At 57.3% G+C, this 17895-nt stretch overlaps 1 protein-coding gene across 2 annotated transcripts in view; it reads right to left on the reverse strand.

Annotated features, from left to right (window-relative positions):
* The window catches only part of CUZD1 (CUB and zona pellucida like domains 1), an 85845-nt gene that overhangs the window by 39953 nt on the left and 27997 nt on the right, over positions 1-17895 (reverse strand). The gene's annotated exons all lie outside the window — the stretch shown is intronic.

The raw sequence follows: 17895 nt of genomic DNA on the forward strand, positions 1-17895 counted from the left end.
CGACGCCAGGTCCTCGTCCATAGCAGCAGCAGCGGAGCCGCGGCCTACAGAAGAGGATCGTCGGAAGGTAGGCCACGCTTATCTAGGGGGGAGGAAGATGTCGGACACAGAGGCGCCCACTACCACCAACGCGGCTGCAGCAGCGGTGATGCCCTTTTCCCTGCCCTACATCCCTGGAGCGGCCTGGCTGCCCAAGTACTCAGGGGAGCCCCATGCCCTAACTGACTTTAAGGAAAGGCTGTACAGTTTGTTCAAAGTCTACCCCCTGACAGAGGAACAGAAGGTCAGCATACTAACAGGGCAGTTAACTGGCGCAGCCCAAAGGGAGGTAAAATCATGGCCCACTGAGGAGAAAAGGACTGTGAAGGGTATTCTGGCCCGGCTGCGGGGTACCTTTGACACACGTACCTCTGCTGAGATTAAAATGAGGTTCTATGGATGTAAGCAGCGGGCACAGGACAGCATCAGAGACTATGCCCTAAATTTGCAGGAAGCCTTGAGGGCTATCCAACAAACTGACCCTGGCAGTGTGCAGGAAATGGATAAATTACTAACCGAAGAATTCATAGAAGGTCTGCTGTCCAGCGCCCACAGGGCCCAACTGCGCCTCATGTTCTTTCAGAACCCTGATCTGACCTTTGCCCAATTTAAGGACAGGGCCATAAGGGTGCTCCGTGAATCTGCAACCAGTGGCGCTATAAACCCCCGGTGCCCTGCTCTCACCTACCACCAGGAGGCGGCGCCCTCCTCTATGGACTCCGTGGGGGCTGATGGACAGGCCCTGAACCAAGCCCCGTTGAAAGATCTGCACCACCAAGTCCAAGAGCTGACCAGGAGCGTCGCGGCGTTGACCAGGACCGTCCAGGCGTTGCAAGTGGACCCGTCAAGACCCATCGAGCTGGCTTCAAGTCCGAAGGATGTCCCGTGGCGTCGACAGAGGATGATCCCGTCGTTCCGAGGGAGGCCCACAGACCGCTACGCAGAGGATGGACAGCCCATTTGCCGTCGATGCAACCAGCCCGGACACATTTCCAGGTACTGTAATTTAAACGGGTCCAACCTGGGGCAGAGGACCAACCCCCAGGCATAAGAGCACCAGGCCCTTACAATTGGCGTAATAAGTACGTTGGGGGGCGCCCGGTTTTACCCGTGGTGCTGGACGGTATCCCCATGAGCGCCTTGCTGGATACTGGGTCACAAGTAACCACTATCCCTTATGTACTTTTTAAGCAGTATTGGACTGATGCTGATATCACACGGTATCCAGACAGTAACTTGAGCATCATCGCCAGTAATGGCTTACCCGTGCCGCAGATGGGGTTCAAGGAGATGACCATTAATATTGGTAAAGTTGAACTACCGGCACAGGGAGTGATTATTGTGGACATTGACCGTCGTGAAAGTCACCCTAAAATAACTGTGAGTACTAACGTAATTGAAAATTGTCTTTCAGAGGTAATTGTAATTCTACAACAGGTGGCAGTGAATGCTAGTTCCAGCCAACAGAGAGTCCTCAACAAGGAGATAAAAGCCCTGATGAGACGGCAGCAGGTAGAACTGTCTGGTGGTGAGATTGGTAGTGTAAGACTGAGTGACCCATTCCCCATTTCCATGCCTCCCAAAAGTGAAATGATGATCTGGTGTCAGACTGCAATCGGGTTGAGAGGTAGAGACTACCAAGCCATGGTAGAACCCGTGTACTCAGACAGCAGGCCCACCATTTTGACAGCCCGGGGGGTGGTTGATGTCCGTCATGGGAGGGTGCCCATCCGCATCCTCAACATTGGGGAGAGGGAAGTACACTTACCCAGGTGCGCTACACTCGCCAAACTGTTTGTTGTCGAACACAAAGCTATCAGGGCCGTGGAGGGTAATGGCTCCCAGAAACAAAAGGAGGACTGGTGCCAGAGACTCCATGTGGGTGCTGACTCCACTCCCCTGCACCAAAAACAAGGAGTCTACCGGGTGGTCCTGGAGTACGAGAGAATTTTTAGTAAGCACCCGCTAGACTTCGGCAGAGTTAAAGGGATAGAACACCATATCCCCACAGGGAGCCACCCACCAATAAAAGAGAGACACAGGCCTGTACTCCCTGCACATTATCAGAACGCAAAGGGCATGCTAAGAGAGATGAAAGAAGCTGGGGTCATTAGAGACAGCTGTAGCCCCTGGGCAGCCCCCTTGGTTCTGATGAAAAAGAAGGACGGCACCATGAGAATGTGCGTGGACTATAGACAAATCAACCGTATCACCCACAAAGACGCATATCCGCTGCCTAGAATAGAGGAGTCTTTAGCCGCACTAAAATCTGCTAACTTCTTTTCTACTTTGGACCTTACTAGCGGGTACTGGCAGGTTCCTGTGGCAGAGGCTGACAAGGAGAAGACTGCCTTCACCACCCCGATGGGACTGAGTGAGTTCAACTGTATGCCTTTCGGGCTCTGCAACGCACCAGGGACCTTCCAGCGGCTGATGGAATGCTGTCTAGGGCACCGAAACTTCGAGACGGTCCTCCTTTACCTGGACGACGTGATCGTCTATTCGAAAACCTACGAGGACCATCTAAAGCACCTGGCCGAGGTGTTCGAAGCCCTGGCAGGCTACGGCCTGAAGGTGAAACCATCGAAGTGTCACCTGTTGAAACCAAAGGTCCAGTACCTAGGGCACGTGGTAAGCGCGGAAGGAGTGGCCCCCGACCCTGACAAGGTCACGGCAATCAAGAGCTGGCCAAGCCCCTCGAACATCAAAGAGGTGAGACAGTTTCTCGGGTTGGTAGGCTACTACCGAAGATTCATCCCCGGGTTTACCAAGATGGCAGCTCCAATGCAGGACCTCCTGATCGGACAGTCTAAGTCCAGGAGTCAAAAGCCACCCTTCAAGTGGGATAAACCGGAAGAGGAGTCCTTCCGCCAGTTGAAGATGGCCCTCACGGGGGATGAGATCCTGGCCTACCCTGATTATGGCCAGCCTTTTATCCTTCACACAGACGCCAGTAATGTGGGACTGGGAGCCGTACTGTCCCAAAATCAACAGGGCAGAGAAAGGGTGATCGCGTACGCCAGCCGGAAGCTGAGACCCACTGAGAGGAACCCGGAGAATTACAGCTCCTTCAAGCTAGAATTCTTGGCGGTGGTGTGGGCCGTGACGGAACGCTTCAAGCATTACCTGGCCTCCACAAAGTTCATTTTGTACATGGACAACAACCCGTTGACACACCTGAACAATGCAAGACTGGGTGCCCTAGAACAGCGGTGGATGGCCCGTCTCTCCAACTATGACTTCGTGATCAAGTACCGGGCCGGCAAAACCAATGCCAACGCTGACGCCCTATCGAGGATGCCTCACTTACCTGAAGGTGACGAACACCCAGAAGAGCTGGAGGAGGTAGAACTCCCCGCGTTTCACCGGTATGGAGCCGCTCAATACTCCCACCGCGTGAAGGAGGAGGATCTAACAACTGTGATGATCAATCCCCTACCTCACCACAGCTGGGCCGAGACCCAAGATAGTGACCCTGCAGTCCGCCTGGTGAAAGATCTGCTGACCCGGGAAGACGCCCGCTTAGATCCAGATGCCCCAGAGGAAGCCAAGCAGCTATGGAAGGAGAAGAGCAAGCTGTTCCTCTACGAAGGCAAGTTGTGCAGAAGGATTGTCAACCACCGGACGCACGAGCTGACCTGGCAAGTCGTGGTCCCAAGGCGGGATGCAGCTATGGTCCTGGGGGCTTACCATGACAGAGCGGGACACTTCGGTTGGAAGAAACTGGAGTTCCTGCTAAGAGGAAGGTTCTTTTGGGTCGGCATGAGAGGAGCCGTAGAAAAATGGTGCAGAGACTGTGGCCCTTGTCAGCTAAGGAGGAAGGACCGCACCAGCCAGAAGACACCCTTGAGGCCCATCGTCACCACGCAGCCTCTTGAGCTGGTAGCTCTGGACCATGTCAAATTGGCTCCCAGCCGGTCAGGATACATCTATGCCCTGACAATCGTGGACCACTATTCCCGTTTTCTAGTGGTGGTCCCGGTAAAGGACTTGACAGCCCAAACAGTGGCCAGAGTCTTCCAGCAATACTTCTGCCGTCCACACGGGTATCCGGAACAGGTCCTGACAGACCAGGGTCCAGCGTTCGAGGCTGAAATCTTCCAGGAGTTCTGCAACCTCTATGGCTGTAAGAAGATTCGTACAATGCCTTACCACCCCCAAACCAACGGGATGTGTGAGAAGATGAACAATATAGTTATTGATCTCCTGAAGACGTTGCCCCTGGAGGAATGCAGCCTGTGGCCAGAAAAACTGCCAGACCTGATAGACCTATACAACAATATCCCGGTGAATGCTACAAACTGCACCCCGGCTTACCTGATGCGAGCCAGACCAGGTAAGCTGCCCGTAGACCTGGAGATGGGAGTCCTAATACCTGAGGACACCTCCCCGGATGCAGACTGGGATACGGAAAGGCAACTGCAGTACAAGAAGGTACAGGAGAGTGTGGAGAAGAGCCTGGCCCAGGTGAGAGAGAGGCAAGAAAAACTCTTCAATCAACACGCCCCTGCTGGTCCCCTAGAACCTGGTGAGCAAGTCCTAAAGCGAAAAAGAAGGCTACATAAGTTGGACGACCAGTGGGAAAGGGAACCCTACACCGTACTGCAGTCTGACCACGACAACCCAAAGGTGTGCGTAATCACCAAGGACGGAGGAGAAACCACTAGTGTCGTCTCCAGAGACCACCTCAAAAGGTGCCCCGAGCAACTCCGTAGTGCAGAAGAGGATCAGAGTGACCTTGAACCCGCAGAGGACAAGGAAGAAATGATCAGCACCGTTCTCGGAGAGTTCCCTCAGTCCTGGACTCGCATAAATGATGCCATAGTGGTACCCGTCCTGCATTTCCTGCAACCGGCACAGCAACAACCAACACCAGAGCCGGAAGGTGAAGAGGAGCAAGCGGTTCCAGAGGCAGAAGAGCCTGTACCAGCAGCCCAGGAGAGTCAACCCTCTGCTGACAGTGAGCCTGCCATGCCTGCGGTAAGCCAAAGAACCCGCAGACAGCTGCCTGCCCTATCTGTACACCCAGCTGGTAGCTGTACCCCTAACGCTAGTGGGGAAAGCCAGGTCAGTCCACCACCAGACAGTGGGCTACGTAGGTCAACCAGGAGCACAAAGGGACAGATACCCGCTCGCTGGAAAATATAGAGTGTACTAAGATTGTAAATAACCCTGTTGCTAAATGTTGAATTGTTTGCCAAGTTACATGCTTGTTTGGTAATTCTGTGTTTCAGTTTCTTGCAGCTACTGTAAGGACTCAAAGGTTATGGACTTTTTGTAACCGGGACCTTGTATGGGCTGCGTTCGGAGCCTAACCAAGGAATGAACTAAGACTGTGAAGGACTTGGGGTAGGACAGACCCCCACCTGGTTAAGGCTCCCCGTTGTATTGGTGATATGGACACCCGGTCACAGACCACACTGTGACCTTAAGAACTCAATCTGTGCGTCGTCTGTTTGTTAATGTTTTATGGTCATGCATATAATCCTTGTTTATTGTTTAGTCCCAGAGTACTAAATTTTACTAGGGGGGGATGTGTCACCCTGGCCTGGATGCCACAAGTGTAATTAAAGCTGTGTCTGAGAGCAAGGGGGAGGTTCTCTAGTCAGGGGAACATTAGCATGCAATGCCTCCTGTCTCAGGCCAGTAGGGGGAGCTGGCTGCCCCTATAAAAGCTGGTACTGGGGGCAGGGTTAGAGAGGACTGGATGGCCTGTCTCAGCACTGAGACTTGTCCCAGAGCAGAGCAGGGACAGACAGTTTTGTATTGCACCTAAGAGGAAGTGTGGCAGGAGGAGAGCCACAAGCCAGAGACAAGAGGCGAAGCAAGCCTGTCTTGGCAGATAAGAGACTGACTTTACCAGACTTTGGTGTCTGAGGCTGGGAGGATTCTACATCCTCCAGCAGAGAACCAGTCCGCAAGGGACTGTATATTCCTTGGCCTAAGAAGCCTGGAGGCCCTGCCACAACCGAAGGGACCAGTAAAGCCGTACAAGGCTGGGAGCAGAAAGGAACCCACGTCGCAGGCCATACAGTCGAGAATACACGGAAACCTTGGAAACGTGGGCTGTTACCCTATAACGAGGAGATAGCCAGAAGGAGCGCAGAAAGCACGGTAGGCCTACACCCTCACCCTGACCAGGGCCAATTTCCCCGTTGCTCTCAGACATCCAGGTCCCCTCCTAGCTGGGACTGTTTATGGGTCAGTTTACCTGTTTCAGTAAAGACCCTGGACTGCAACCTATTGTCTGTGTGCTCCTTCGCGCCTCCAGCACTACCGGTACTGGGACTCTCACCACCATCGCTCCCACCATCCACTACACTGCCCTGGGGCCGCACTCTTCCCGTGGGGAGTCACACCATCCCAGCTGCACACCTCATCAGCCCCAGTGGTCTGCCTTGCAGCGGCGGTACCTAATGACCGCAAATCCACGGGTGGCGTAGTCGGACATTATCAATAGCACATAACGGACTTCCACTGGCCTGACCACCCTGAGCCACGGAACCGGGTTGCCACTACTACTCCCACCGTTTCCCTAATTGCCCGGATCCGAGTGCCCCACGGCCAAGGGGGCGAGTCAAATACATCAGGGGGCAGTACAGAGATCTCTCCCATGACCTGTTTATACCAAGGATGGTGACAAAGACGAGGGGGCACACTATGCGTCTGGAGGAAAGGAGGTTCCTGCACCAGCATAGAAGGGGATTCTTTACGGTCAGAGCCGTGAGACTCTGGAACTCTCTGGGAGAGGAAGTGGTGATGTCCAACTCACTTAATGAGTTCAAGAGAGGCCTGGACGCCTTTCTTGAGAACAATAAAATTACATCTTATGCTTAGTTAATTAATCCAGGGATTTAATCTGACTGCCAGATTGGTGTCGGGAAGTGAATTTTTCCTCAATGATGTAAAGTGGCCTATACCGCATGGTATAGGAATAGCGGAATAGCTGCAGTGCACAAGAAATAGGCTGAACTGGATGGACGCTTGTCTTTTTTCGGCCTTATAAACTATGTACTATGTACTATGTACTATGTGGATCGCCATCTCCCTATCCTCTGAACTTCCGTTTCTGACAGTCCTGCTCTTGCTGCTTCCGTGGCCGCGCCTATGCGGAATGAGTGTGTCCCGTAATCTTTGGGGTGGTTCCCTGCCGATGTTATGCATTTATTAAATATAGCTTGGAACTCGTATCTTGATAATGGCGTTCCATCAATGTTTGATAGGAAGAAATTACTTTGTGTGAGGGTGAGCGTCTGAGCGTGAGCGTGTGAGGGTGAGCTTCTGAGCGTGAGCGTCTGAGGGTGAGCGTCTGAGGGTGAGCGTCTTAGGGTCTGAGGGTGAGCGTCTGAGGGTCTGAGGGTGAGCGTCTGAGGGTGATCGTCTGAGGGTGAGCGTCTGAGGGTCTGAGGGTGAGCATCTGAGGGTGAGCGTCTGAGGGTGAGCATCTGAGGGTGAGAGTGTGAGTGTCTGAGGGTGAGCGTCTGAGGGTGAGCTTCTGAGGGTGAGCTTCTGAGGGTGAGGGTGAGCGTCTGAGGGTGAGCGTCTGAGGGTGAGCGTGTGAGGGTGAGTGTATGAGCGTGTGAGGGCGGGAGCATCTGAGGGTGAGGGTGAGAGGGTGAGCGTGTGAGCGTCTGAGGGTGAGCGTCTGAGGGTGTGAGCGTGTGAGAGTGTGAGCGTGTGAGGGTGAACGTGTGAGGGTGAACGTGTGGGGGTGAACGTGTGAGGGTGAGGGTGTGAGTGTGTGAGGGTGTGAGCATGTGAGGGTGAGCGTGTGAGGATGAGCATGTGAGGGTGAGTGTGTGTGGATAAGCGTGTGAGGGTGAGCGTATGAGCGTGTGAGGGTGGGAGTATGTGAGGGTGAGCGTCTGAGCGTGAGCGCCTGAGGGTGAGCGTCTGAGCGTGAGCATCTGAGGGTCTGAGGGTGAGCGTCTGAGGGTCTGAGGGTGAGCGTCTGAGGGTGAGCATCTGAGGGTGAGCGTGTGAGGGTGAGCGTGTGAGGGTGAGCGTATGGGCGTGTGAGGACGGGGGCGTCTGAGGGTGAGGGTGAGAGGGTGAGCGTGTGAGTTTCTGAGGGTGAGCGTCTGAGGGTGAGCGTCTGAGAGTGTGAGCGTGTGAGGATGAGCATGTGAGGGTGAACGTGTGAGGGTGAAGGTGTGAGGGTGAGCGTGTGAGGGTGAACGTGTGAGGGTGAGCATGTGAGGGTGTGAGCGTGTGAGGGTGTGAGCATGTGAGGGTGAGCGTGTGAGGATGAGCATGTGATGGTGTGGGTGAGCATGTGAGGATGAGCGTGTGAGGGTGAGCATGTGAGGATGAGCGTGTGACGGTGAGCGTGTGAGGGTGAGCGTGTGAGGGTGAGCGTGTGAGGGTGAGCGTCTGAGCGTGAGCGTGTGAGGGTGAGCTTCTTAGCGTGAGCGTCTGAGCGTGAGCGTCTGAGCGTCTGAGGGTGAGCGTCTTAGGGTCTGAGGGTGAGCGTCTGAGGGTCTGAGGGTGAGCGTCTGAGGGTGATCGTCTGAGGGTCTGAGGGTGAGCGTCTGAGGGTCTGAGGGTGAGCGTCTGAGGGTCTGAGGGTGAGCGTCTGAGGGTGAGCGTCTGAGGGTGAGCATCTGAGGGTGAGCGTGTGAGTGTCTGAGGGTGAGCGTCTGAGGGTGAGCCTCTGAGGGTGAGGGTGAGCGTCTGAGGGTGAGCGTCTGAGGGTGAGCGTGTGAGGGTGAGCATGTGAGGGTGAGCGTGTGAGGGCGGGGGCGTCTGAGGGTGAGGGTGAGAGGGTGAGCGTGTGAGCGTCTGAGGGTGTGAGCGTGTGAGAGTGTGAGCGTGTGAGGATGAGCATGTGAGGGTGAACGTGTGAGGGTGAACGTGTGGGGGTGAACGTGTGAGGGTGAGCGTGTGAGGGTGTGAGCGTGTGAGGGTGTGAGCATGTGAGGGTGAGCGTGTGAGGATGAGCGTGTGAGCGTTTGAGGGTGTGAGTTTGTGAGGGTGAGGGTGAGCATGTGAGGGTGAGGGTGAGCGTGTGAGGATGAGCGTGTGAGGGTGAGCGTATGAGCGTGTGAGGGTGGGAGTATGTGAGGGTGAGCATCTGAGGGTGAGCGCCTGAGGGTGAGCGTCTGAGCGTGAGCGTCTGAGGGTGAGCGTCTGAGGGTCTGAGGGTGAGCGTCTGAGGGTGAGCGTCCGAGGGTCTGAGGGTGAGCGTCTGAGGGTCTGAGGGTGAGCGTCTGAGGGTCTGAGGGTGAGTGTCTGAGGGAGAGCGTCTGAGGGTGAGCGTGTGAGGGTGAGGGTGAGCGTCTGAGGATGAGCGTCTGAGGGTGAGCGTCTGAGGGTGAGCCTCTAAGGGTGAGCCTCTCAGGGTGAGCGTGTGAGCTTCGAGGGTGAGCGTCTGAGGGTGTGCGGTTGAGGGTGAGGGTGAGCGTGTGAGGGTGAGCGTGTGAGGGTGTGAGCATGTGAGGGTGTGAGCATGTGAGGGTGAGCGTGTGAGGATGAGCGTGTGAGGGTGAACGTGTGAGGGTGTGAGCGTGTGAGGGTGTGAGCGTGAGAGGGTGTGAGCATGTGAGGGTGAGCGTGTGAGGATGAGCGTGTGAGGGTGAACGTGTGAGGGTGTGAGGGTGAACGTGTGAGTGTGAGCATGTGTGGGTGAGCGTGTGTGGGTGATCGTGTGAGGATGAGGGGGTGAGGGTGAGCGTGTGAGGATGAGCGTGTGAGGGTGAGCGTGTGAGGGTGAGGGTGAGCGTCTGAGGGTGAGCGTCTGAGAGTCTGAGGGTGAGCGTCTGAGGGTGAGCATCTGAGGGTCTGAGGGTGAGCGTCTGAGGGTCTGAGGGTGAGCGTCTGAGGGTGAGCGTGTGAGGGTGAGCGTCTGAGGGTGAGCGTCTGAGGGTGAGCGTCTGAGGGTGAGCCTCTCAGGGTGAGCCTCTCAGGGTGAGCGTGTGAGCTTCTGAGGGTGAGCGTCTGAGGGTGAGCGTCTGAGGGTGAGCGTCTGAGGGTGAGGGTGTGCGGTTGAGGGTGAGGGTGAGCGTGTGAGGGTGTGAGCGTGTGAGGGTGTGAGCATGTGAGGGTGAGCGTGTGAGGATGAGCGTGAGAGGGTGAACGTTTGAGGGTGTGAGGGTGTGAGCGTCTGAGGGTGAGCGTCTGAGGGTGAGCGCGTGAGGGTGAGCGTGTGAGGGTGAGCGTATGAGCGTGTGAGGTCGGGAGCGTCTGAGGGTGAGGGTGAGAGGGTGAGCGTGTGAGTGTCTGAGGGTGAGCGTCTGAGGGTGAGCGTCTGAGAGTGTGAGCGTGTGAGAGTGTGAGCGTGTGAGGACGAGCGTCTGAGGGTGAGCGTCTGAGGGTGAGCGTGTGGGGATGAGGGGGTGAGGGTGAGCGTGTGAGGGTGAGCGAGTGAGGGTGAGCGTGTGAGGGTGAGCGTGTGAGGGTGTGAGCGTGTGAGGGTGTGAGCATGTGAGGGTGAGCGTGTGAGGATGAGCATGTGAGGGTGAGGGTGAGCGTGTGAGGATGAGCGTGTGAGGGTGAGCGTATGAGCGTGTGAGGGTGGGAGTATGTGAGGGTGAGCATCTGAGGGTGAGCGCCTGAGGGTGAGCGTCTGAGCGTGAGCGTCTGAGGGTCTGAGGGTGAGCGTCTGAGGGTCTGAGGGTGAGCGTCTGAGGGTGAGCGTCCGAGGGTCTGAGGGTGAGCATCTGAGGGTCTGAGGGTGAGCGTCTGAGGGTCTGAGGGTGAGCGTCTGAGGGTGAGCGTCTGAGGGTGAGCGTGTGAGGGTGAGGGTGAGCATCTGAGGATGAGCGTCTGAGGGTGAGCGTCTGAGGGTGAGCCTCTAAGGGTGAGCCTCTCAGGGTGAGCGTGTGAGCTTCAAGGGTGAGCGTCTGAGGGTGAGCGTCTGAGGGTGAGAGTCTGAGGGTGAGGGTGTGCGGTTGAGGGTGAGGGTGAGCGTGTGAGGGTGAGCATGTGAGGGTGTGAGCATGTGAGGGTGTGAGCATGTGAGGGTGAGCGTGTGAGGATGAGCGTGTGAGGGTGAACGTGTGAGGGTGTGAGGGTGTGAGCGTGAGAGGGTGTGAGCATGTGAGGGTGAGCGTGTGAGGATGAGCGTGTGAGGGTGAACGTGTGAGGGTGTGAGGGTGAACGTGTGAGTGTGAGCATGTGTGGGTGAGCGTGTGTGGGTGATCGTGTGAGGATGAGGGGGTGAGGGTGAGCGTGTGAGGGTGAGCGTGTGAGGGTGAGGGTGAGTGTCTGAGGGTCTGAGGGTGAGCGTCTGAGGGTGAGCATCTGAGGGTCTGAGGGTGAGCGTCTGAGGGTCTGAGGGTGAGCATCTGAGGGTGAGCATCTGAGGGTGAGCGTGTGAGGGTGAGCATCTGAGGGTGAGCATCTGAGGGTGAGCGTCTGAGGGTGAGCCTCTCAGGGTGAGCCTCTCAGGGTGAGCGTGTGAGCTTCTGAGGGTGAGCGTCTGAGGGTGAGCGTCTGAGGGTGAGGGTGTGCGGTTGAGGGTGAGGGTGAGCGTGTGAGGGTGTGAGCGTGTGAGGGTGTGAGCATGTGAGGGTGAGCGTGTGAGGATGAGCGTGAGAGGGTGAACGTTTGAGGGTGTGAGCGTGTGAGGGTGTGAGCGTCTGAGGGTGAGCGTCTGAGGGTGAGCGTGTGAGGGTGAGCGTATGAGCGTGTGAGGGCGGGAGCGTCTGAGGGTGAGGGTGAGAGGGTGAGCGTGTGAGTGTCTGAGGGTGAGCGTCTGAGGGTGAGCATCTGAGGGTCTGAGGGTGAGCGTCTGAGGGTCTGAGGGTGAGCGTCTGAGGGTGAGCATCTGAGGGTGAGCGTGTGAGGGTGAGCATCTGAGGGTGAGCGTCTGAGGGTGAGCTTCTGAGGGTGAGCCTCTCAGGGTGAGCCTCTCAGGGTGAGCGTGTGAGCGTCTGAGGGTGAGCGTCTGAGGGTGAGCGTCTGAGGGTGAGGGTGTGCGGTTGAGGGTTAGGGTGAGCGTGTGAGGGTGTGAGCGTGTGAGGGTGTGAGCATGTGAGGGTGAGCGTGTGAGGATGAGCGTGAGAGGGTGAACGTTTGAGGGTGTGAGCGTGTGAGGGTGTGAGCGTCTGAGGGTGAGCGTCTGAGGGTGAGCGTCTGAGGGTGAGCGTGTGAGGGTGAGCGTATGAGCGTGTGAGGGCGGGAGCGTCCGAGGGTGAGGGTGAGAGGGTGAGCGTGTGAGTGTCTGAGGGTGAGCGTCTGAGGGTGAGCGTCTGAGAGTGTGAGCGTGTGAGAGTGTGAGCGTGTGAGGACGAGCGTCTGAGGGTGAGCGTCTGAGGGTGAGCGTGTGGGGATGAGGGGGTGAGGGTGAGCGTGTAAGGGTGAGCGTGTGAGGGTGAGCGTGTGAGGGTGAGCGTCTGAGGGTGAGCGTCTGAGGGTGAGCATCTGAGGGTGAGCGTCTGAGGGTGAGCGTCTGAGCGTCTGAGGGTGAGCGTCTGAGGGTGAGGGTGAGCGTGTGAGCGTCTGAGGGTGAACGTCTGAGTGTGAGCGTCTGAGGGTGAGCGTCTGAGGGTGAGCCTCTCAGGGTGAGCGTGTGAGCTTCTGAGGGTGAGCGTCTGAGGGTGAGCGTCTGAGGGTGAGCGTCTGAGGGTGAGGGTGTGCGGTTGAGGGTGAGGGTGAGCGTGTGAGGGTGAGCGTGTGAGGGTGAGCGTGTGAGGGTGTGAGCGTGTGAGGGTGTGAGCATGTGAGGATGAGCGTGAGAGGGTGAACGTGTGATGGTGTGAGCGTGTGAGGGTGTGAGCGTCTGAGGATGAGCGTCTGAGGGTGAGCATCTGAGGGTGAGCGCGTGAGGGTGAGCGTGTGAGCGTGTGAGGGTGAGCGTATGAGCGTGTGAGGGCGGGAGCGTCTGAGGGTGAGGGTGAGAGGGTGAGCGTGTGAGTGTCTGATGGTGAGCGTCTGAGGGTGAGCGTCTGAGAGTGTGAGCGTGTGAGAGTGTGAGCGTGTGAGGATGAGCGTCTGAGGGTGAGCGTCTGAGGGTGAGCGTGTGAGGATGAGGGGGTGAGGGTGAGCGTGTGAGGGTGAGCGTGTGAGGGTGAGCGTCTGAGGGTGAGCATCCGAGGGTGAGCGTCTGATGGTGAGCATCTGAGCGTCTGAGGGTGAGCGTCTGAGTGTCTGAGGGTGAGGGTGAGCGTGTGAGCGTCTGAGGGTGAGCGTCTGAGGGTGAGCGTCTGAGGGTGTGAGCGTGTGAGAGTGTGAGCCTGTGAGGATGAGCATGTGAGGGTGAACGTGTGAGTGTGAACTTGTGAGTGTGAGCGTGTGAGGGTGTGAGAGTGTGAGGGTGTGAGCATGTGAGAGTGAGCGTGTGAGGATGAGCATGTGAGGGTGAGGGTGAGCGTGTGAGGATGAGAGTGTAAGGGTGAGAGTGAGCGTGTGAGGATGAGCGTGTGAGGGTGAGCGTGTGAGGGTGGGAGTATGTGAGGGTGAGCGTGTGAGGGTGAGCGTGAGAGGGTGAGCATGAAAGGGTGAGCGTCTGAGGGTGAGCGTGTGAGCGTCTGAGGGTGAGCGTCGGAGGGTGTGAGGTTGAGGGTGTGTGGTTGAGGGTGTGCGGTTGAGGGTGTGCGTGTAAGGGTGAGCGTCTGAGGGTGAGCGTGTGAGCATCTGAGGGTGAGGGTGAGCGTGTGAGGCTGAGCGTATGAGCGTGTGAGGGTGGGAGCGTCTGAGGGTGAGCGTGTGAGGGTGAGAGGGTGAGCGTGTGAGGGTGAGCGTGTGAGCATCTGAGGGTAAGCGTCTGAGGGTGAGGGTGAGCGTGTGAGGGTGAGCGTGTGAGGGTGAGCTTATGAGCGTGTGAGGGTGAGCTTATGAGCGTGTGAGGGTGGGAGCGTCTGAGGGTGAGCGTGTAAGGGTGAGAGGGTGAGCGTCTGAGGGTGAGCGTGAGAGGGTGAGCATCTGAGGGTGAGCTTGTGAGCATCTGAGGGTGAGCGTCTGAGGATGAGCATCTGAGGGTGAGCGTCTGAGGGTGAGCGTGTGAGCGTCTGAGGGTGAGGGTGAGCGTGTGAGGGTGAGCGTATGAGCGTGTGAGAGTGGGAGCGTGTGAGGGTGAGCGTCTGAGGGTGAGCGTCTGAGGGTGAGCGTCTGAGGGTGAGCGTGTGAGTGTCTGAGGGTGAGCATCTGAGGGTGAGCGTCTGAGGGTGAGCGTCTGAGGGTGAGGGTGAGCGTGTGAGGGTGAGCGTATGAGCGTGTGAGGGCGGGAGCGTCTTAGGGTGAGGGTGAGAGGGTGAGCGTGTGAGCGTCTGAGAGTGTGAGCGTGTGAGGGTGAACCTGTGAGGGTGAACGTGTGAGGGTGAACGTGTGAGGGTGAGTGTGTGAGGGTGTGAGCGTGTGAGGTTGTGAGCATGTGAGGGTGAGCGTGTGAGGATGAGCATGTGAGGGTGAGGGTGAGCGTGTGAGGATGAGTGTGTGAGGGTGAGCGTATGAGCGTGTGAGGGTGGGAGTATGTGAGGGTGAGCGTGTGAGGGTGAGCGTGAGAGGGTGAGCGTGAAAGGGTGAGCGTCTGAGGGTGAGCGTGTGAGCGTCTGAGGGTGTGAGGTTGAGGGTGTGTGGTTGAGGGTGTGCGGTTGAGGGTGTGCGTGTGAGGGTGTAAGGGTGAGCGTCTGAGGGTGAGCGTGTGAGCATCTGAGGGTGAGCGTGTGAGGGTGAGCATGTGAAGGTGAGCGTATGAGCGTGTGAGGGTGGGAGCGTCTGAGGGTGAGCGTGTGAGGGTGAGAGGGTGAGCGTGTGAGGGTGAGCGTGTGAGCATCTGAGGGTGAGGGTGAGCGTGTGAGGGTGAGCGTGTGAGGGTGAGCGTGTGAGGGTGAGCTTATGAGCGTGTGAGGGTGAGCTTATGAGCGTGTGAGGGTGGGAGCGTCTGAGGGTGAGCGTGTAAGGGTGACAGGGTGAGCGTGTGAGGGTGAGAGGGTGAGCGTGAGAGGGTGAGCATCTGAGGGTGAGCGTGTGAGCGTTTGAGGGTGAGCGTCTGAGGATGAGCATCTGAGGGTGAGCGTCTGAGGGTGAGCGTGTGAGCGTCTGAGGTTGAGCGTCTGAGGACGAGCGTCTGACCGTGAGGGTGAGCATGTGAGGGTGAGCGTGTGACGGTGAACATATGAGCGTGTGAGAGTGGGAGCGTGTGAGGGTGAGCGTATGAGGGTGAGCGTGTGAGGGTGAGAGGGTGAGCGTCTGAGGGTGAGCGTTTGAGGGTGAGCGTCTGAGGGTGAGCGTCTGAGGGTGAGTGTGTGAGCATCTGAGGGTGAGCGTCTGACGGTGAGCGTCTGAGGATGAGCTTCTGAGGGTGAGGGTGTGCGGTTGAGGGTGAGGGTGAGCGTGTGAGGGTGAGCGTGTGAGGGTGAGCGTGTGAGGGTGTGAGAGTGTGAGCATGTGAGGATGAGCATGTGAGGGTGAACGTGTGAGGGTGAGCGTGTGAGGGTGTGAGCGGGTGAGGGTGTGAGCATGTGAGGGTGAACGTGTGAGGGTGAACGTGTGAGGGTGAGCGTGTGAGGGTGAGCGGGTGAGGGTGAGCGGGTGAGGGTGAGCGTGTGAGGGTGAGCGTGTGAGGATGAGCGTGTGAGGGTGAGCGTATGAGCATGTGAGGGTGGGAGCGTGTGAGGATGAGCGTGTGAGGGTGAGCGTATGAGCATGTGAGGATGAGCGTGTGAGGGTGAGCGTCTGAGGGTGAGCGTGTGAGCATCTGAGGGTGAGCATCTGAGGGTGAGTTTCTGAGGGTGAGCGCCTGAGGGTGAGCATCTGAGGGTGAGCGTCTGAGGGTGAGGGTGTGCGATTGAGGGTGTGCGGTTGAGGGTGTGCGGTCGAGGATGTGCGGTTGAGGGTGTGTGTGAGGGTGAGCGTGTGAGCGTGTGAGGGTGAGCGTGTGAGGGTGTGCGTGTGAGGATGAGCATTTAAGGGTGAACGTGTGCGGGTGAGCGGGTGAGGGTGAGCATCTGAGAGTGAGCGTCTGAGGGTGAGCGTTTGAGGGTGAGCGTCTGAAGGTGAGTGTCTGAGGGTGAGCGTGTGAGCGTCTTAGGGTGAGCTTCTGAGGGTGAGCGTCTGAGGGTGAGCGTCTGAGGTTGAGCGTCTGAGGGTGAGCGTAGGAGCGTGTGAGGGTGAGCGTCTGAGGGTGAGCGTCTGAGGGTGAGCCTCTCAGGGTGAGCGTGTGAGGTTGAGCGTGTGAGGGTGAACGTGTGAGGGTGAGGGTGTGAGCGTGTGAGGGTGAGCGTGTGAGGATGAGCGTGTGAGGGTGGGAGCGTGAGGGTGTGAGCTTGTGAGGGTGAGCGTGTGAGGATGAGCATGTGAGGGTGAACGTGTGAGGGTGAGGGTGTGAGCGTGTGAGGTTGAGCGTGTGAGGGTGGGAGCATGTGAGGGTGAGCATCTGAGGGTGAGCGTATGAGGGTGTGGGCGTGAGGGTGTGAGGGTGTGCGTATGAGGATGAGCGTGTGAGGGTGAGCGGGTGAGGGTGAGCGGGTGAGGGTGAGGGTGTGAGTGTGCGTGTGAGGGTGAGCGTGTGAGGGTGAGCCGCTAACGGCCGCCATCTTGTTCTGAAATCCCGCGTCGCTGATTGGCCGCGGCCGGACCAATCAGCGACGTGGGATTTCCTGGACAGACAGACAGACGGGATAAGATAATTATATATATTATATATATATATATATATATATATATATATATACTAGATGGTGGCCCGATTCTAACGCATCGGGTATTCTAGAATAGGTATGCGGCCGACCGGGCGCAATCAGCAGAACGTTGTTTAAATTTGGCGCCAAAATTGCTGATTGGTCGCAGCCGGCAACCGCGACTAATCAGCAAAACGGTGTTTAAATTTGGCGGCAATATCGGTGATTGGTCACGGGTGGCGGCCGCGACCAATCAGCGAACTGTGTTAGTGCGGACCGGAGAGCTTGTTTAAATTTGGCGATAAAATCTACCAATCAGCAGAGCGTTGTTTAAATTTGCCGGCAATCTCGCTGATTTGTCTCGGCCGGAAGGCGGCCGGGACCAATGAGCAGAGCGGTGTTTAAATTTGGCGCCAAAATCGCTGATTTGTTGCAGCTGGCAGCCGCGACCAATTAGCACAGCGGTGTTTACATTTGATGCCAATTTCGCTGATTGGTCGCGGTCGGCCACCGCGATCAATCAGCAGAGCGGGGTTTAAATTTGCAGCCTATATCGCTGATTGGTCGCGGCCGGCCACCGCGACCAATCAGCAGAGCGGCGTTTAAATGTGCCGCCCATCTCGCTGATTGGTCGCGGCCGGCCACCGTGACCAATCAGCAGAGCGGCGTTTAAATTTGCCGCCCATCTCGTTCATTGGTCGCGGTGGCCGGCCGCGATTAATCAGCAGAGCGGCGTTTAAATTTGCCGCCCATCTCGCTGATTGGTCGTGGCCGGCCACCGCGACCAATCAGCGTCGTATTAGTGTGGGCCCGGGAGCGGCGCTGCTTGTGCGGCTCCGTATTAGCGAGGACCGGGGAGCGGCGCCTCTCCCCGGTCTTCCGTTCACACTTGCTGTCGGGAGATCAGCGGGCCAAGCCGCTGATCTTCCGACGTTAGCCGCATGGAAGTCAGCGGCGCCGGTCGAGTTAGTTGTGCTGCTAGCGCCGCTCATCTCCCCGCTGCATCGCCGCTGACCTCCGTCCGGCAGATGAGCCGCTAACGGCCGCCATCTTTTTTCAGAAATCCCGCGGCGCTGATTGGCCGCTGCCGGACCAATGAGCGACGCGGGATTTCCAGGACAGACAGACAGACAGGATAAGACAATTATATAGTAGATATATATATATATATATATATATATATTTATATATATATATATAATCACATGTATCCCCCATTCTTTGGGAGGTGGGGGGAGTGGGTTGGTTAGTATCCAACTTCCTTCATATGTAATAACGTTCTCCATATACTTTGTGC

The sequence above is a fragment of the Phyllobates terribilis genome, unplaced genomic scaffold (assembly GCF_046119375.1).
Source record: "Phyllobates terribilis strain yellow unplaced genomic scaffold, ASM4611937v1 Scaffold_5__5_contigs__length_657084704, whole genome shotgun sequence".
In the NCBI taxonomy this organism is placed as follows: Eukaryota; Metazoa; Chordata; class Amphibia; order Anura; family Dendrobatidae; genus Phyllobates; species Phyllobates terribilis.